Genomic DNA, 18,040 nt, shown 5'->3' with positions numbered 1-18,040 from the left:
TTTTTTCCCTTTTTCTCCCCAAAGCCCCCCAGTACATGGTTGTATATTCCTCGTTGTGGGTCCTTCTAGTTGTGGCATGTGGGACGCTGCCTCAGCGTGGTTTGATGAGCAGTGCCATGTCCGCGCCCAGGATTCCAACCAACGAAACTCTGGGCCGCCTGCAGCGGAGCGCGCGAACTTAACCACTCGGCCACGGGGCCAGCCCCAAGAAATCAGATTTTTAAGAGGAGGGGATCTTGTATCAGTTTTTTCAGAATACTGGAGGATGAAATACAGGGAGGCAGGAGTTCTGGCTGGGTTGAGGAGCACGATCTCTGTCTAGAGTTGGCATATTGAGCGCATCTAGAGTGGTCTTCAGTCATGTGTCTAGCGTTCCAGGGGATTGGAAAAGGCAGATCATCAATGAGTTAAATACAGGATTTGTTAGCTGGGCGTTAGTTTCTGTTTACTTGAGAACTGGCGCTCTTGTACTGTAAGCACCAAGGACTTTGGAATCAGGCAGATTTGGGCTTTAATTCTAGCGTTGTCTTTTATTAGCTGTGTGGTAATCAGCAAGTCACTTAACTCCCTAAGCTTCAGTTGCCTTATCAGTAAATTTGGGTTAAGTACCAAATTTGCAAATTATTGGCATGGGTTAATAATGTTTTTAAAGTACCTGTCATTTGGCTATTAGGCAATTTTTACATTATTTTATGCTCCAGAACATAATGTTTTGAAAAACTTGTACTTTTTTTATGTGCTTTAAGTAAAATTTGGTTCCCGAGTTCCTTTAGATAATGGTTTTAACATTATAAAATGACTAAACTTCTTTCTGTTCTTTTTACTCACGGTGGATTTTTTTTAAAAAAGAGTAAATTCTGTTAAATCATTCCATTTACCTTTCGTCTAGGGGTGGAGGGAGGGGCATCTAGACTTCAGAGTTTGGGCTTCAGGACCGAATTTTCGTTAATTTTAGTTCCAAGGGGAAAAAAAAAGCCTTAAACCCAGACTCTGGAATTTATCAGGTCATTTTCTTGATGGCCAATTTTTAACCACTCTCAACTCAGTTTCCCTGACTTTAAAAGGGTATTTACCATCCTTTTAGGCAGGATATAGAGATTAATTAGTTAAGATTGCAAAGTGCTTTAAGCACGAAATGTTGTATGAGATAATAGGATAAATATTAATAATATCCTGTTAGAAGCACACAGACAGCCATAGTAAGGTAACTAAGAAAAATAAATTGCAGTGCTTGGTATGAAATTGAAAATCACTAATGGAATGAAAGTTTGTTCATACTGGGAGCAGTGTTGCATCATGTATAATGTAATACCAGGTCATTTTCAATTGTTTTAATTGCCATGAGCAACTGATCTTTCGAGCTGTTCCTGACAAGCTCTTGCACAGCCCTAATGATCGTAAAACGGTGCCAAAGACCAGCATTATCCCCTATTGAACATTAAATGGTATCGACCCCCTTCGCTGGGTCCATCACTCAACAGACCCCTTAAAGTAATTCATGACACAATTAACATTAATTAACTTTACAAAAACCCCTCCAAACTCTCTGCCATTTTAAGACTTCAGACATTGAAGAAAGTAAAGAGCAACTAACAAAAAAGTTATGAATCCTCTTGCGAGAGCCATCAATTAGGGTAAGTAAAAGATTCCTAAATTTTTATAACCCTCATTTATCACTTGCCACTCCTGATAAGTTTATCCTGTGCAAAGATATCTTTAAAGCCATTCAGTACTAAAAGAGCCATTCATCTCTGTACTTCACAGCCACTTTAAAACTAAGAGTGACAGCTTCCAAATTCGTGTCAGAGTAAACTGGAGTCACAGTGGTTACTGCGCCCTACAGAAAAGTGAACCCAATACCTCTCAGGTATGCAAGGAAAGAACTGGGCCTTGTCCTTCTCATCTCCATTTCTAGAGAACTCTTCTACAGGCATTGCACTTCTGCTCTAAGTTCCAAGTGATTAACACAAGTGTTTCCAGAATATCAACAATAACAAGGATCTGTTGTTTATTATGTGCATGACTTTTTACATGTACTATCCATTTAGCTATCACAGTAAGTCTATAAAATAATATTCCAATAATTTTAAACTTGCTAACAATATAATCTTTGCTTTTATTTCAACCACATGAGAGTAATTACTCAATAGTGTTAGAGCTGGTGTTCAAATCCAGCTCAAATCCTTTTAAACTTGAACCTATACCTTTTTTGTTATAAAGGTAGCAAATATTCATGAATACTCATGATATGCAAAGCATGGGAGTAACTACATCTGGGAGGCTGACTGAAGTATATCACAGAGCACTAACCCTCAAAGAGATAACAAGTTTTGTTTTTTTTTTTTTGTGCTGGGTAAGAGACTGAGGAAAAAAGAGCTAGAGAGAACTGGTAGATCTCTCTAATAGTACGGGTTTACTGCAGGAGTCAACAGCTAGCGCAAAAGTGTCTGCTAAGAGGTCTTGTTCCTCTCAGATTTGAAACTTTGAAAGAAGGCAGCTCCTTATTCTGTACATCCCAGTCTTAACCTACCAGGAACTTGAGAACAATGCAACCTTGTTTTTATATACTCGCAATATTTCTATGGTGCTTCACTCACATCTTTGAATTCTAGATCCTTACCTTTTTAGTATCTTTTAACAGGATTATCTGAGAACAGACTCCTTCATTGTTTTATTGGTTCTGGCAGAAAGAAATGGTGCCAAATCCATGGTCATTTTCTTCTTTCAAGGATGCTCAAGATTTAAAAATATATATTTCTAGTCTTATTCATAGAAACTGCTTATCTATTCTAAGGTTCTTGTTTTTCAAAAATAATTTTAGCCTCTCTGCTATAGCAAAGTTTTTTATAAAGTCCAAATGTGATATACAAACAGCTCCAAAAGGTTACTGTAGTCATCATAGAACACAGTAAACAAACAAACAAAAAGCCAACAAAACCAAGAATACTTAGAAAAGAAAATAGAAATGAAACAGTACACCAAATACTCAAAGATTTAGCAAGCTGTGAAAATATTTCTGGGTCAGTGACTGTGTCAGCATCTAGAAAGAGTGTGGCTTATGTAGCGATTTTTGTTTTTCTCCATGTATTTTCTCTATACGTTGTTATTTTGAATATTTTCTTTCCTAACAACAGAATATCTCAACCCTGTTTAAGTACTCTAGCCAAAGCATTGGGATGATAAATAATATGCTGTGTAGAGCTGAAAGTGGAAATTTTAACTCTTACATTTAGGAATTCTAATTTTTTAATGTTTGTTTTTTATTCTAGACATGGGAAAGGATACAGAAAATTTTTCATGAAGATTAATTTAAGCAGCTAGGTAGATTTTATAATCCTTGGTCTATGATCTTAAATTTTATAATATTGATCAATTGATTGATGCTTTCATCTAACACATATTAATGAATGCTGATAATTTGCCTGGAGCTGTGTTAGGAAGTAGGAATAAATGATGACTAAGACCCAGCCTCTTTTGAGAAATCTACAATGTATAAACAATGTTATAAAGTAGTAAGTACAGTGATAGCAATGTGAATGGAACATTACAGTTACATATTGACATGAGATCATTTAACTCAGGCCAGGATGGAGAGAGAAAGCTTTCTATTGGAGTTGTGTCACAATTTGGAAGGTAAATAGTTAAGGACATAAGGCCTATGATAGTTTCTTCTGCTTCAAGATAACTAGACTTATTGTGGTGATTATTTTTAGTGTATATAAATATTGAATCACTATAATGTACACCTGAAACTACTAGGATATTGTATGTTAATTATATTCAATAAAAAAAGGGGGGATTAAAAGAATAAGGGGATTGGGATCAGCTAGTGGCATAGTGGTTAAGTTTGCATGCTTCACTTTGGTGGCCCAGGGTTCACAGGTTTGGATCCTGGGCATGGACCTAGCACTACCTGTCAAGTCATGCTGCGGTGACATCTCAGATAGAATAGAGGAAGATTGGCAGCAGATGTTAACTCAGGGCCAATCTTCCTCACCAAAAAAATAAAACAAAAAAAAAGAATAAGGGGATTATAAGAATACTTGAGAACAGATATTCCTTTAAATAATTTCTTGTTCAAATAGTATCAGTAATCATGTCTAGCTCCAATACTTCACTAGGAAATTCTACTTCCAAAGAATATCTGCTTCCCTCCAAACTAAAGGAAACCTGGACATTTAGAAAGTCATGGTTTTATGCCAATCATTATCCCTCCTCTGTCATTACTATTTAAGTCAGGAACTTTCAAGTTATTAATGTTACATGAGGTTTCTTATAGGCAGTTAATGGGCACACACTCAGGTAGCCTCTGTTCTTTCACTTCATGGTTTTGTAATGAAATGAGAAACCAAGTCATACTTCCTTCTTATACTTAAAAGTCCAAGTCATAAGAGTAAGCAGCACCCATCTATTTATTCATGAAGCATGTTTGAATGGTGACACAAAAGATGTGAAGACATAAGGACTCACCTCAGGATGATCATAGCCTAGTGGAACAGATAGACACATAAAGAGATAATAATGCATTACAAAATACCTTTTGGGGCATAAATTTACAAAGGGCTAAGGGAATAGACTTTTCTAGGGATTATAGAAAACTGCTCTGAAGAGAGAATATTCTAAATGAGTCTTTAAAGATGGGAGGTCATTAACAATGAGGAATAGGAAGAGAATTTTAGGCATACCAAGCACCTGATGAAAAAGCCGGAGGTATTAAAATGCACAGTTCCTTCAGAGAACTTGGATTATAATGTACATAGAAGGGAGGTTTATGATGGAAGCTGAGACTATAAGATCACCTACAATTAAGTTTTGAAGGATCTTTTATGTGGTCATAAAAGGACTGGACTTTATTTTGAGGGCAATGAAGAGTGAAGAGATTTTAGAGTAGGAAGTGATATTATCAGGTGTCTTTAAAAAAATTTCCTGGAAAGACTATAGAGGTGAGATGGCAGGCCAGTGTGAAGTATATTGCACTGGAGTTTTGCAAATTGTAAAATTCTAAACAAGCATTAGGACTTTTAGTTTTCAGTTCCACATGTAAGGGGCTTGGAAGTTGACACTCCATCCTAACAAGTAAAAACAGGAACAGACTGAAAAATCAACAACTCTTCTTGTTGTTGAAGGGGAGGAAACAGGGCAAACTACTGCCCCCAAGACTGGAGAGACAGACAGGTGAATACCGACCTTTGTAGCTTACAAAACAGAGACTCAACAGTGGAAACCTCCCCAGGAACCAGTGCCAGTGTAGGAGAGCCTGAATTATAATTGACGAATGGCTGGAGGCTTGGTGCAGACAAGTCTGAGAGTTAAACACTCTAGGGGAACTCAATCATAGGGGGTCCCTCACAGCATTGTGAGATTTATCTTTAGGAGCTCAATCTTATTCTCACAGTAAATATTGGAGATAAATCACCTCGTGCTTCTAACAGGGGGAGGGGAAAAGGAACCATTTTGAAATATACCAGAGCATCTCTTCTTCTTAATAAGGCCTGCTCTCAGGAGAAACTATTTAACCAGAGCCTAACTTTCTGGGGTATTTTCATACCCTAACTGATCTGGGATAAGGGAAATATACAACTCTAGTCAGCTCTAGCCTTCCATGTGGGAAAAGGGAGATACTAAACTCCAGCCCACTCTAGCTATCCTATCCTACCCAAGGAAGGAATAAAAACTGAGAAATTCTTGTGAAGTTCACAATCTAGAGGCATAGGCTCATTAGGGACTAATCATGTATCATAGGGCTATAGTATGTTTTCCCTCCCCTCACACTTCACTACCATATTACTAAAGGCTTATTTATGGCAGTTCCTTTTGCCTAGTACATCATGTCTGGCTATCAAGAAAAAAAATTACAAAGCATACCAAAGTTTAAAAAACAAAATTTGAAAAGACAGAGCAAGCTTCAGAAGCAGACGTGGCAGGGATGTTGAAATTATCGGACAGGGAATTTCAAACAGCTATGATTAATATGCCAAAGTCTCTAAAGAATAAAATAGATAGTATGCAAGAACAAAGGGCAATGTAAGCAGAGAGAGAAATCCTAAGAATGAACCCAAAACACTGTAACAGAATTGAAGAATGCTTTTGATGGGCTTCTTAGGAGACTGGACACAGCTGAAGAAAGATTATCTGAGTTTGAAGCTATACCAATTAAACCTCTAAAACTGAAAAGCTAGGACAACAAACACTGAAACCATCCCCTGCAGAATATCCAAGGAATGTGGATAACTACAAAAGGTCTAACACACATGTGAAGAGAATACAGATGAAGAAGAGAAAGAAAAAATATTTGATACAATAATAACCAAGAACTTCTCCAACTTAATGTCAGACACCAAAACACAGCACAGAAGACACTAAGAAGGATAAGTGCCCAAAAAAATTACACCTAGTATATTATTTTCAAACTACAGAAAGTCAAAGGTAAAAAGTCCTGAAGAAGCCAGTGTTGTGGGGGGCACCTTATCTATAGAGGGACAAAGATAAGAATTACATCTGAGTTCTCCTCAGGAACCATACAACCAAGAAGACAGTGGACTGAAATATTTAAAGTGTTGAGAGAGAGAAAAATCATTCTAGAATTCTGTACCTTGTGAAATTATCCTTTAAAAGTAAAAGAGAAATAAAGACTTTCCAGACAAACAAAAATTGAGAGAAATTGCAGACAGTAGACTAGCCTTGTAAACAATGTTAAAAGTTCTTAAGAGAGAAGGAAAATAATATAGGTGTGAAACTTGAACCTACATAAAGAAAGGAAAGCAAAGAAGGAATAAATGAAGGTAAAAAAATAACTTTCAATTTTTAATTCTTAATTCTTCTAACAGTTTGTCAAAATAGTGATAGCAATAATTTATTAGATTATGTATGCTAAGTATACATTAATATATAAATATGTACATGCTTATGTGTGCTTATATATAAATGAATGAATGACAGTAATGAGAGAAAGAGGAGGGAGGAATTAAGATTATTTTATTAGAAGGTACTCACACTACCTGTGAAGTGGTATAGTTATTTGAAAGTGCACTTGGATTAGTTGTAAATGAATATTGCAAACTCTACAGCATAACTGATATGCTAAGAAATGAGAGAAAATGGAATCATATAAAATACCCAATTATAACCACAAAAGGCAAAAAACGAGTAGAAAACAAAATGGGAAGAAAGTAAAAAGCCAGCGAAAAGTATATAGTAATGAATATTGTAGGTGTTCATACAAGTTTATCAATAATCACTTCGAATGTCAATGATCTAAATGCACCACTTAAAAAACAGAGATTGTCAGGGTGGATAAAACAAGACACAATTATATGTTGTCTAAAAGAAAACCAGTTTAAATATAAAATATATCTAGATTAAAAGTAAGGAAGGAAATAACAAATATCAGAGCAGAAATCAATGAGATACAGACTACAAAGACAATAGAAAATAGTGAAACTAAGAGCTGGTTCACTGAAAAGATAAAACTGACAAACTTTAGCTGGATTCAGAAAAAAGAACACAAAGAAATAATATCAGAAATGAAAGAGGAGACATTACAATGGATACTACAAAAATGCAAAGGATCGTAAGAGACTACTATGAACAATTATATCAACAAATCTGACAACCTAGAAGAGATGGATATATTCCTAGAAATGTACAACCTACCAAGACTGAATCAGGAAAAAATAGAAAATTTGAACAGACCAATTACTAAGAAGGAGAATGAAACAGTAATCAAAACTTCCCAACAAACAAAAGTCCAGGACCAGATAGCTTCACTGGTGAATTCTACCAAACATTCAAAGAATAATTAATACCAACCCTTCTCAACTCTTCCAAAAAACAGAAGAGGAAGAAACACTTCCAAACTTATTTTACAAGACCAGCATTACCCTGATACTAAAACCAGAGGAGGACACCACAAGAAAAGAAAGGCATAGGCCAATATACCTGATGAATATAAATACAAAAATCTTCAACAAAATATTAGCAAACCAAATTCAACAATATATTAAAAAGATCATACTTCATGATCAAGTGGGATTTATTCCTGGGATGCAAGGATGGTTCAATATCTGCAAATCAATCAATGTGTTAGACACATTAACAAAATAAAGGATAAAATTCATATGATCCTCTCAAAAGATGCAGAAAAAGCATTTGACAAAATTCAACACCGATTTATGATAAAAATTCTCAATTAAGTGGTTATAGAAGGAACATACCTCAAAATAATAAAGGGCATATATGACAAGCCCACAGCTAATATCATACTCAATGGTGAAAAGCTAAGGTCAGGAAAAACACAATGGTGCCTACTTTCACCACTTTTATTTAATATAGCATTGGAAGTCCTAGCCAGAGCAATTAGGCAAGAAAAAGATATAAAAGTCATCCAAATTGGAAAGGAAGAAGTAAAACTGCCACTATTTGCAGATAATATGATATTATATAGAGAAAACCCTAAAGAATCTACAAGGAAACTATTAGAAATAACTAATGAATTCAGTAAAGTTGCAGGATACAAAGTCAAAATGCAAAAATCAGTTGTGTTTTTATACACTAATAATAATCAGAAAGAGAAATTAAGAAAATCCCATTTATAATTGCATCAAAAAGAATAAAATACATAGGAATAAATTTAACCAAGGAGATGAAAGTTCTGTATACTGAAAACTATAAGAAATAATGGAAGAAATTGAAGACACAAATAAATGGAAAAATACTCCATGTTGATGGACTGAAAGACTTAATCTTGTTAAAATGTTCATACTACCTAAAGCAATCTACAGATTCAATGCAATTCCTACCAAAATTCCAATAGCGTTTTTCACAGAAATAGAACAAACAATTCTAAAATTATATAGAACCACAAAAGACCCCGAATAGCCACAGAAATCTTGAGAAGGAAGAACAGAGCGGGAGACATCACACTCCTTGATTTCAAACTGTTTTACAAAGCTATAGTAATCAAAACAGTGTGGTATTGGCATAAAAACAGACACAAAGATCAGTGGAACAGAACAGAGAGCCAAAAATAAACCCAGGTGTAGAAGGTCAATTGATTTATAACAAAGAAGCCAAGAATAACAAATAGGGAAAAGACAGTCTCTTCAATAATTGGTGCTGGGAAAACTGGACAGCCACAAGTAAAAGAATGAAAGTAGACCACTATCTTAAATCACGCATAAAAAGTAGCTCAAAATAGATTAAATACATGAATGTAAGACCTGAAACCATAAATTCCTAGAAGAAAACATAGACAGTATGCTCATTGGCATTAGTCATGGTGATGATTTCTGGATTTGACTCCAAAAGCAAAGGCAACAAAAGCAAAAATAAACAATTGGGACTACATCAAATTAAAAGTCTTCTGTACAGCAAAGAAAACCATCAACAAAATGAAAAGGGAACTTACTAAATGGGAGACAATATTTGCAAACCATATATCCAAAATACACACACAGAACTCATACAACTCAATAGCAAATAACCAAACAGTCCAATTAAAAAGTGGGCAGAGGAACTGAATATACATATTTCCAAAGAAGACATATGGATGGCCAACAGCTACATGAAAAGATGCTCCACAAATCATTAGGGAAATGCAAATCAGAACCATGAGATATCACCTCACACCTGTCAGAATGGCTATTATCATAAAGACAAAAAATAAGTGTTGACAAGGATGTGGAGAAAAGGGAAACCTTGTGCAGTGCTGCTGGGAAAGTTAACTTAGTACAGCCACTTTGGAAAACAGTATGGAGTTTCCTCAAATTAAAAGTAGAATTACCAAATGATCCAGCAGTTCCACTTCTGGGTATTTATCACAAGAAAATGTGAACGCTAATTTGAAAAGTTACATGCACCCTCCTGCTCACTGCAGTATTATTTACAATAGCCAAGACCTGGAAACAACCTAAATGTCCATTGATGGATGAATGGATAAAGAAGTTTTCACACACACACACACACACACACAATGGAATATTATTTGGCCATAAAAAGAATAATATCTTGCCATTTGTGACAACATGGATGGACTTTGAAGGTATTATGTTAAGTGAATAAGTGAGACATAAAATGATCGATACTATATGATCTCACTTATATGTGGAATCTTAAAAAAAAGAAAAAAAACAAAATCTGAAGCTCATGGATATAGAGAAGATATTGGTGGTTGCCTGAGGCAGGGGATGGAGGATGAAAAAAATGGATGATGGGGGTCAAAAGATACAGATTTCCAGTTAATAAAATGAATGTCATGAGGATTTAATGTACAGCATAGTGACTATAGTTAATAATATTGTATTACATATTTGAAAATAGCTAGGAAAATTGATCTGGAAAGTTCTCATCAAAAGAAAAATATCTGTGTGTATGGTGACAGATGTTAACTGGACTTATTGTAGTGATCATTTTTGCAATAAATGCTAATATTGAATCATTGTGTTGTATACCTGAAACTAATATGTTATGTCAATTATACCTCAATTAAAAAAAGAAACTGAAATTAAAGTATTATGTTTTTAGTGATTCTGAAAATGTCATTGAAAAATAGTGTGTATTTTAGTTTTCCCATTTTCTATCACATGATGATCTTTATAGCTGAATACAATTTTCAAAGTCATATTTCTTATCTTTTGGGAATAACATCCTCCCTTACCTTGGCCTATCAACATGTGTAAGCAGAATAAACCATTGATTCCAACAGTTTACAAGTGTACCGAGACCTAAAGTTTTCAAATTTAAAATAAGGGAAAATTTGCTGCTCTTTCCGCTATTAAAATGTGCTCCATTATAAATAATTTCTTGTCCTAAATTCTGACTATCATAAGACTTTGATACCATTCACCTAGAAAAAACAAAGGATCATGTAACTTGGGCTCAAGGCAAATAAGCTGAAATGAAAATTAACAGTGACAAAAATGTGCATCAGCACTTTTCTGTATTTGGATAGAAAACATTAATAGTGCAAAGCATTCCATAATGTGTAAACTCTTTCTGAGAAATACTATCTTCCATAGATTTTTAGTTTTATTAACATCACTAATCCATATAAATTTTATTCATGCAAATTCTTACACTCTCATCCTGGGATCTACTCCAGTTTCCATATATGGAGTTAAAATAACACAACAGTCTCACATCTCCTCTCTGATATTTTGTGTATGTCATTCACAAAATGTAACAAAATGTAACTGGGTTTAGATCTCTATTAGTCTAGATTCTTCCTAAATTCTAAATTCTGCTATCCTAATTGAAGGGCTTTGTCAAAAGCCAATACAAGTTATGAAATCATTGTTTTCTCCTGCTGTGTCCTTTTATTTCCTTCTTTTGTGTTTATCTGTCTTTCCTAAAAATGCCTTAGCTTCATGAAAGCAACATTTATATCAATCATATTCATCATTGTGTCTCCTATGTCACCTAAAAAGATGTGATTAAATAAATATTTTATGAATCTAAAAAAAAGTAAATGGATGAAGAAATATATCATGTTGACATGAATCACAAGAAAGCATAAGTAGCTATATTAATTGCAGAGTAGATTTCAAAGCAAGTAAAGTTATCAGAGATAAAGAAGGACATTACATATGATAAAGGGGGTAATTCTCCAAGAAGACATAATAATCCTTGATATGTATGCACCTAACAACAGAGAATCAAAAATACATGAGGCAAAAACTGATAGAACTGCAAGGAAAAATAGATATTTTCATTATCTAGTTGGAGACTTCAACACCCCTCTATCAGAAATGGACAGATCCAGTAGGCAGAAAACCAGTAAGGACATAGTTGAACTCAACAACACCATCGGTCACCTGGATATAATCAACATCTGACAACAGCAGAATACACATTATTCTCAAGCTCACATAGAACATTCACCAAGATAGACCACATTCTGGGCCATAAAATACACCTTATCAAATTTAAAAGAATAGAAATCATTCAATGTCTGTTCTCAGACCACAACGGAATTAAACTAGAAATCAGTAACACAAAGATAAGTGGAAAAATCCCAAAATATACCTCTAAATAACACATGGGTCAAAGACAAAATCTCAAGAAAAATTTAGAAATATTTTGAAGTGAATGAAAATACAACTATCAAAATTTGTGTAGTGATGTGCAAGCAGTGCTTAGAGGGAAATTTATAGCATTGAATGCGTGTATTACAAAAGAAAAAAGACCTAAAGTCAATAATCTAAGTTTCCAACTTTGGAAACTAGAAAAAGAAGAAAAATTTAAATCCAAAGTAAGCGGAGGAAATAATAAGATTTAGCACAGAAATCAATGAAATTGAAACCAGGAAATAAATTGAGAAAGTCCACGAAACCAAAAGCTGGTTCTTTGTAAAGGTCAATACAATTTGTAAGCCTCAATCTAGGCTAAACATTAAAAAAAGAGAGAGGGCACAAATTACTAATCTCAGAAATGAAAGAGGATACATCACTACAAATCCCAAGGACATTAAATAGATGATAAAATAATACTACGAACAACTTGTGAACAAGCTCACAATTTGATAAAAATAGACCACTTTCTTGAAAGACACAATCTGCTAAACTGACACAAGAAGACATAGATAACATGAGTAGGTCTATATCTATTAGAGATATCGAATCAATAATTAATAACCTTCCAAAACAGAAAGCACCAGGCCCAGATGGGTTCACTGGTGAACTCTACTAAACACTGAAGGAGGAAATTATACCAATTCTCTCGAATCTCTTTCAGAGGACAGAAGCAGAGGGAATACTTCAAAACTCATTCTATGAGCCCAGCATTACACTAATACCAAAACGAGGCAAAGACATTGCAAGAAAAGAAAACTACAGACAAGTATCTCTCATGAACAAAGATGCAAACATCCTTGAAAAAATATTAGCTAATTTAATCCAACAAAAAAATCATATCTATAGATGTAGAAAAATAACTTGACAAAATTCAATACGTATTATGATTAAAAAAATACTCTCAGTAATGTAGGAATAGAGGAGAAATTTCTCAACTTGATAACAGATATCTACAAAGAACTTACAGCTAACATCACATTAAATGGTGAGAAACTCAAAACTTTCCCACTAAGATCAGGTACTAGAGAAGGATGTCCCCTCTCACTCCTTTCAACATTATACTAGAAGTCCTAACTAATGCAATAAGACAAGAAATGGGGAAAAAGAAGGTATATAGATTACGAAGAAAGAAACAAAACTGTCTTTGTTTACAGATGACATGATCATTTATGTAGAAAATCTGAAAGAATGAATAACAACAAAAAAATCCTGAAATTAATAAGCAATTATATCAAGGTTGCAGGATAGAAGTTAACATGCAAAAGTCAATCACTTTCCTATATACCAGCAATGAACAAGTGGAATTTGAAGTTAAAAACACAATATAATTTTCTTTAGCACCCCAAAAATGAAATACTTCGGTATGATTCTAACAAAATATGTAGAAGATCTAGGTGACAAAAACTACAAAACTGCCTAAATGGAGAGAGATTCCATGTTCATGGATAGAAAGACTCAGTACTGTCAAGATGTCAGTACTTTCCAACTTGATCTATAGATTCCATGCAATCCCAATCAAAATCACAACAAAGTATTTTTTGGATATTGATAAACTGATTCTAAATTTATGTTGAGAGACAAATGACCCAGAATAGGCAATGCAGTATTGAAGGAGAAGAATAAAGTTGGAAGACTGACACTACCCAACTTTAGGATTTGCTATAAAGTTACAGTATTCAAGACAGTGTGGTATTGGTGAAGGAATAGACATATAAATGGAACAATAGAAAGCCCAGAAATAGACTCACATAAATATAGTCAGCAAATCTTTTACAAAGGAGCAAAGGCAATACAATGGAGTCAAGTTGGTCTTTTCAACAGATGATGCTGAAACAACTGAACATCCACATGCAAAAAAATAAATCTAAACATAGACCTTATACTCTTCACAAAAATTAACTCAAAATGGATCATAGACCTAAACATAAAATATAGAACTACAAAACTTCAAGAAGATAGCATAGGAGAAAATCTAGATAACTTGGTGGTTAGCAATGACACTTTAGATACAACACCAAGGTCATGATCCATGAAAGAAATACTTGATAAGCTGGACTTCATTAAAATTGAAAACTTCTGCTCTGCAAAAGACACCATCAAATGAATGAGAAGACAAGAGACAGACTGGGAGAAAATGTTTACAAAAGATGCATGTAAGAAATGACTGTTATGCAGAATATACAAACAACTCTTAAAACTCAACAATAACAAAACGAACAGCCCAATTAAAAACCGAGCCAAAAACCGTAAAAGACACCTCACCAAAGAAAATATATAGATGACAAGCTTAGGAAAACATGCTCCATATCATATGTCATCAGGGAAATGCAAATTAAAACAACAATGATATATCGCATCTATTAGAATGGCTAAAATCCAGAATACTGACAATGTCAAATGCTGACAAGGGTGTGGAGCACCTGAAACTCTCATTCGTTGCTAGTGGAAATGCAGAATGGTATAGCCACTTTGGAAGACAGTTTGGTGTTTTCTTACAAAACTAAAAATACTCTTACCATATGATCTAGCAATCATGTTTCTTGGTATTGACACAAAGGAATTGAAAACTTTTGTCACACAAAACACTGCACATGGATGTTTATAGCAGCTTTATTCATAATTGCCAAAACTTAGAAGCAACCAAGATTCCGTGAGTAGGTGAATGGATACACAAACTGTGATACATCCAGACAATAGAATATTACTCAGTGCTAAACAGAAATGCGCCATCAAGTCACAAAAAGTCATGAAGAACCTTAAATGCATATTACTAAGTGAAAGAATTCAATCAGAAAAGGCTACATACTGTATATGATTCCAAGTATATGACACTGGGAGGAGTTAAACTATGGAGAGAGTAAAAATATTAGTGGTTGCCAGAGACTGAATAGATGGAGCACAGAGGACTGTTAGGGTAATGAAAAATCCTCTGTATGATGTTATAATGGTGGAAATATGTCATTATACATTTGTCCACACCCATAGAATGTATAACACTTCTCTTAAACTATGGACTTTGGGTGATTATAAGTGATTATGATGTATAAGTGGGGTATTTGCCCTAACTAGCAAAACCAATTAAAAATGTAATTGGACATATTGTGTCATATAAAATAATAATGAGCACTAGAAAATAACTAACAATGGAAATTGATAAATCCATTTGGAACTAATAAAGCAACTACAACAACAAACACGTAAAATTTTAAGTCATGTAGAAGACCTAAATAAATACAATGTTATGTCCCTGGATAGGGATACTCCATATTGTAAGAATGTAACTTCTGCACAGATTAATTTATGAATTCAAGCCAATCCAATGGTATTTTTGATATAACTTCACAGTCTGAGTTTAAAGTTTGTTTAAAAGATAAAGTACATACTAACCACCAATAAATTTTTGAAAAAGACTAATGATCTTATAATGCCTTACTAGATGTAAAACCTTACTGGAAACATGCAGTAATTAAAACAATATTATTTGGCAAAAGAAGAAGTAAAAGATCAATAACCAAAAGTAGATAGCCCAGAAACACTCTTACATGTTTGATTTCATGTATGCTGAGGGTGTCATTTCAAGTCAGGGTGGATAGAATGGACTACCAATTAATGTCTTCAGGAAAACTGGCAATTTTATTGGCCAACACAGGATAGGGTAGGCTGCAACATGGTAGAAAATTAACCTTAGTAGAGACTATAATAAACTCTATTGAGACATAGCCCAGATCTGCTTTACCAGTGGTGCACTCATCCCTAGCTGTTGTTAGTGTTAGCTCCTAACATCTCTCAACTTCAGATGGGGGGCACCTTGGGTAGTCCAACCCTATGGTGCCATTAATGGATTAGGCTGAGGTTAGATGCCAACTAACTATATCTGTGCTGTGTCTTATCTTCTTTCCACGTACTATTCTTTCCTCATTCCCTTACAGGCTTCACGCCAGGACACTCATTCAATAATCACTTATAAAAGAATCCCCATTGTAGGCTTGATTCTCAAGAGTCTAAGATGGCCTAATACAGCAACAGATTATTTCTCATTTATATAAAGTTCCATGCGATTTGACGCAAGTTCAATTCCACTTGGTGCCTCTGAGATTCAGGCTGCCACCAGCTTGTGATGATACTATCTTAGCATATGATTTCCAAGTTCCTGTATTAGGAGAAAAAAAGAGTGCACAGAGGACTCCCACCGAGTCCTAAGTAACAGGGACCAGAAATGATGCATGTCACCTCTGATCATAGTCCCTTGGTCAAAACTAAATTTATGGAGACTGAGAGGTATAGGAGAGCACAGAAAATATTTAATGAGCTCCACTGTCTCTGCCATGCCAGTCCTTGTAAGAAATAAGCTTAAGCTTCGTGTGCGTGTTTGTGTGTGTTTGTGGGTACCTAAATCCAAGTGAACTAAATTCTATCAACTATTAAAGTAACTATATATAAACAAAGGATAATATTTTTACAATTTTGATGTCAGAATGGCATTCTTATGTAAAATACAAACTCTGGAAATTGTCAAGTAAAACATAGAAATTTCATGAAAATGTTTATCCAAAAGACAGAGATGGAAAGTTATCCCATGTTCGTGGATTGAAAGAAGTTAAGATTGTTAAAATGTCTATACTACCCAAAACTGTCTATAGATTCAATGCAATCCTTATCAAATTCCAATGGCATTTTTTAAAGAAGTAGAAAAAAACTCCTAAAATTCATATGGAATACAAAAGACTCTGAATAGCCAAAGCAATCCTGAGAAAGAAGAGCAAAGCTGGAGGCCTTGCACCTCCTGATTTCAAACTATATTTTAAAGCTATAGCAATCAAAACAGTAATGTACTGCCATGAAAACAGATGCACAGACCAAAGGAACAGAACCAAGAGCCCAGAAATAAACCCATGCATATATGGTCAACTAATACTTAACAGGGAACAAAGAATACTCAATGAAGAAAAGACAGTCTCTTCAATAAATGGTGCCAGGAAAATTGGATATTCATATATAAAAGAAGGAAGCTAGACCCCTATCTTACACTACTCACAAAAATTAATTTGGAGTGAATTAAGACTTACATGTAAGACCTGAAACCATAAAACTAGGAGGAAATGTAGAAAAAAATGGCTTTGACATGGATCTTAGCAATGATTTTTTGGATATGACACCTAAAGCGCAAGCAACAAAATAAAATATCAACAAGTGGGGCTACATCAAACTAAAATCTTCTGCACAGCAAAAGAAACAATCATCAAAATGAAAAGACAACCTATGGACTAAGAAAAAATATTTGTAAACCATATATGTGATAAGGAGTTAATACCCAACATATGTAAAGAACTCATATAACTCAATAGCAAAATACCCAACAATCCAATTAAAAAACTGGCAAAGGATCTGAATAGACATTTTTCCAAAGAAGATCCATGTATGGCCAACAGGTACATGAAAAGGTGCTCGACCTCAGTAATCGTTATGAAAATGCAAATCAAAACCTCAACGAGATATCACTGCATACCTTTAGAATGGCTGTCATCAAAAAGACAAGATAAATTCTGGAGAGGATGTAGAGAAAAAGGAAACCTAGTGCACTGTTGGTGGGATTATAAGTTGGTACAGCCAATGGAAAAAAGTATGGAGGTTCCTCAAAATATCAAAAGTAGAACTACCGTATGATCCAGCAATTCCACCTCTGGGAATATATCTGAAGGAAACAAAACACTATGTTGAAGAGATATCTGCACCCCTTGTTCATTGTAGCATTATTTACAATAGAGAAGACGTGGAAACAACTGAAACATCAATTGACAGATAAATGGATAAAGAGGTTGTGGTACATATATACAATAGAATATTATCAGCCATTAAAAACAAAGAGGAAATCCTGCCATTTACAACAACATGGATGGACCTTGAGAGCAAGATCCTAAGTGAAATAAGTCAGACAGAGAAAGACAAGTACTGTATGATCTCACTAATATGTG

The sequence above is a fragment of the Equus przewalskii genome, chromosome 4, assembly GCF_037783145.1.
Source record: "Equus przewalskii isolate Varuska chromosome 4, EquPr2, whole genome shotgun sequence".
Taxonomy (NCBI): Eukaryota; Metazoa; Chordata; class Mammalia; order Perissodactyla; family Equidae; genus Equus; species Equus przewalskii.
Note: the sequence above shows the minus strand (reverse complement) of the source record.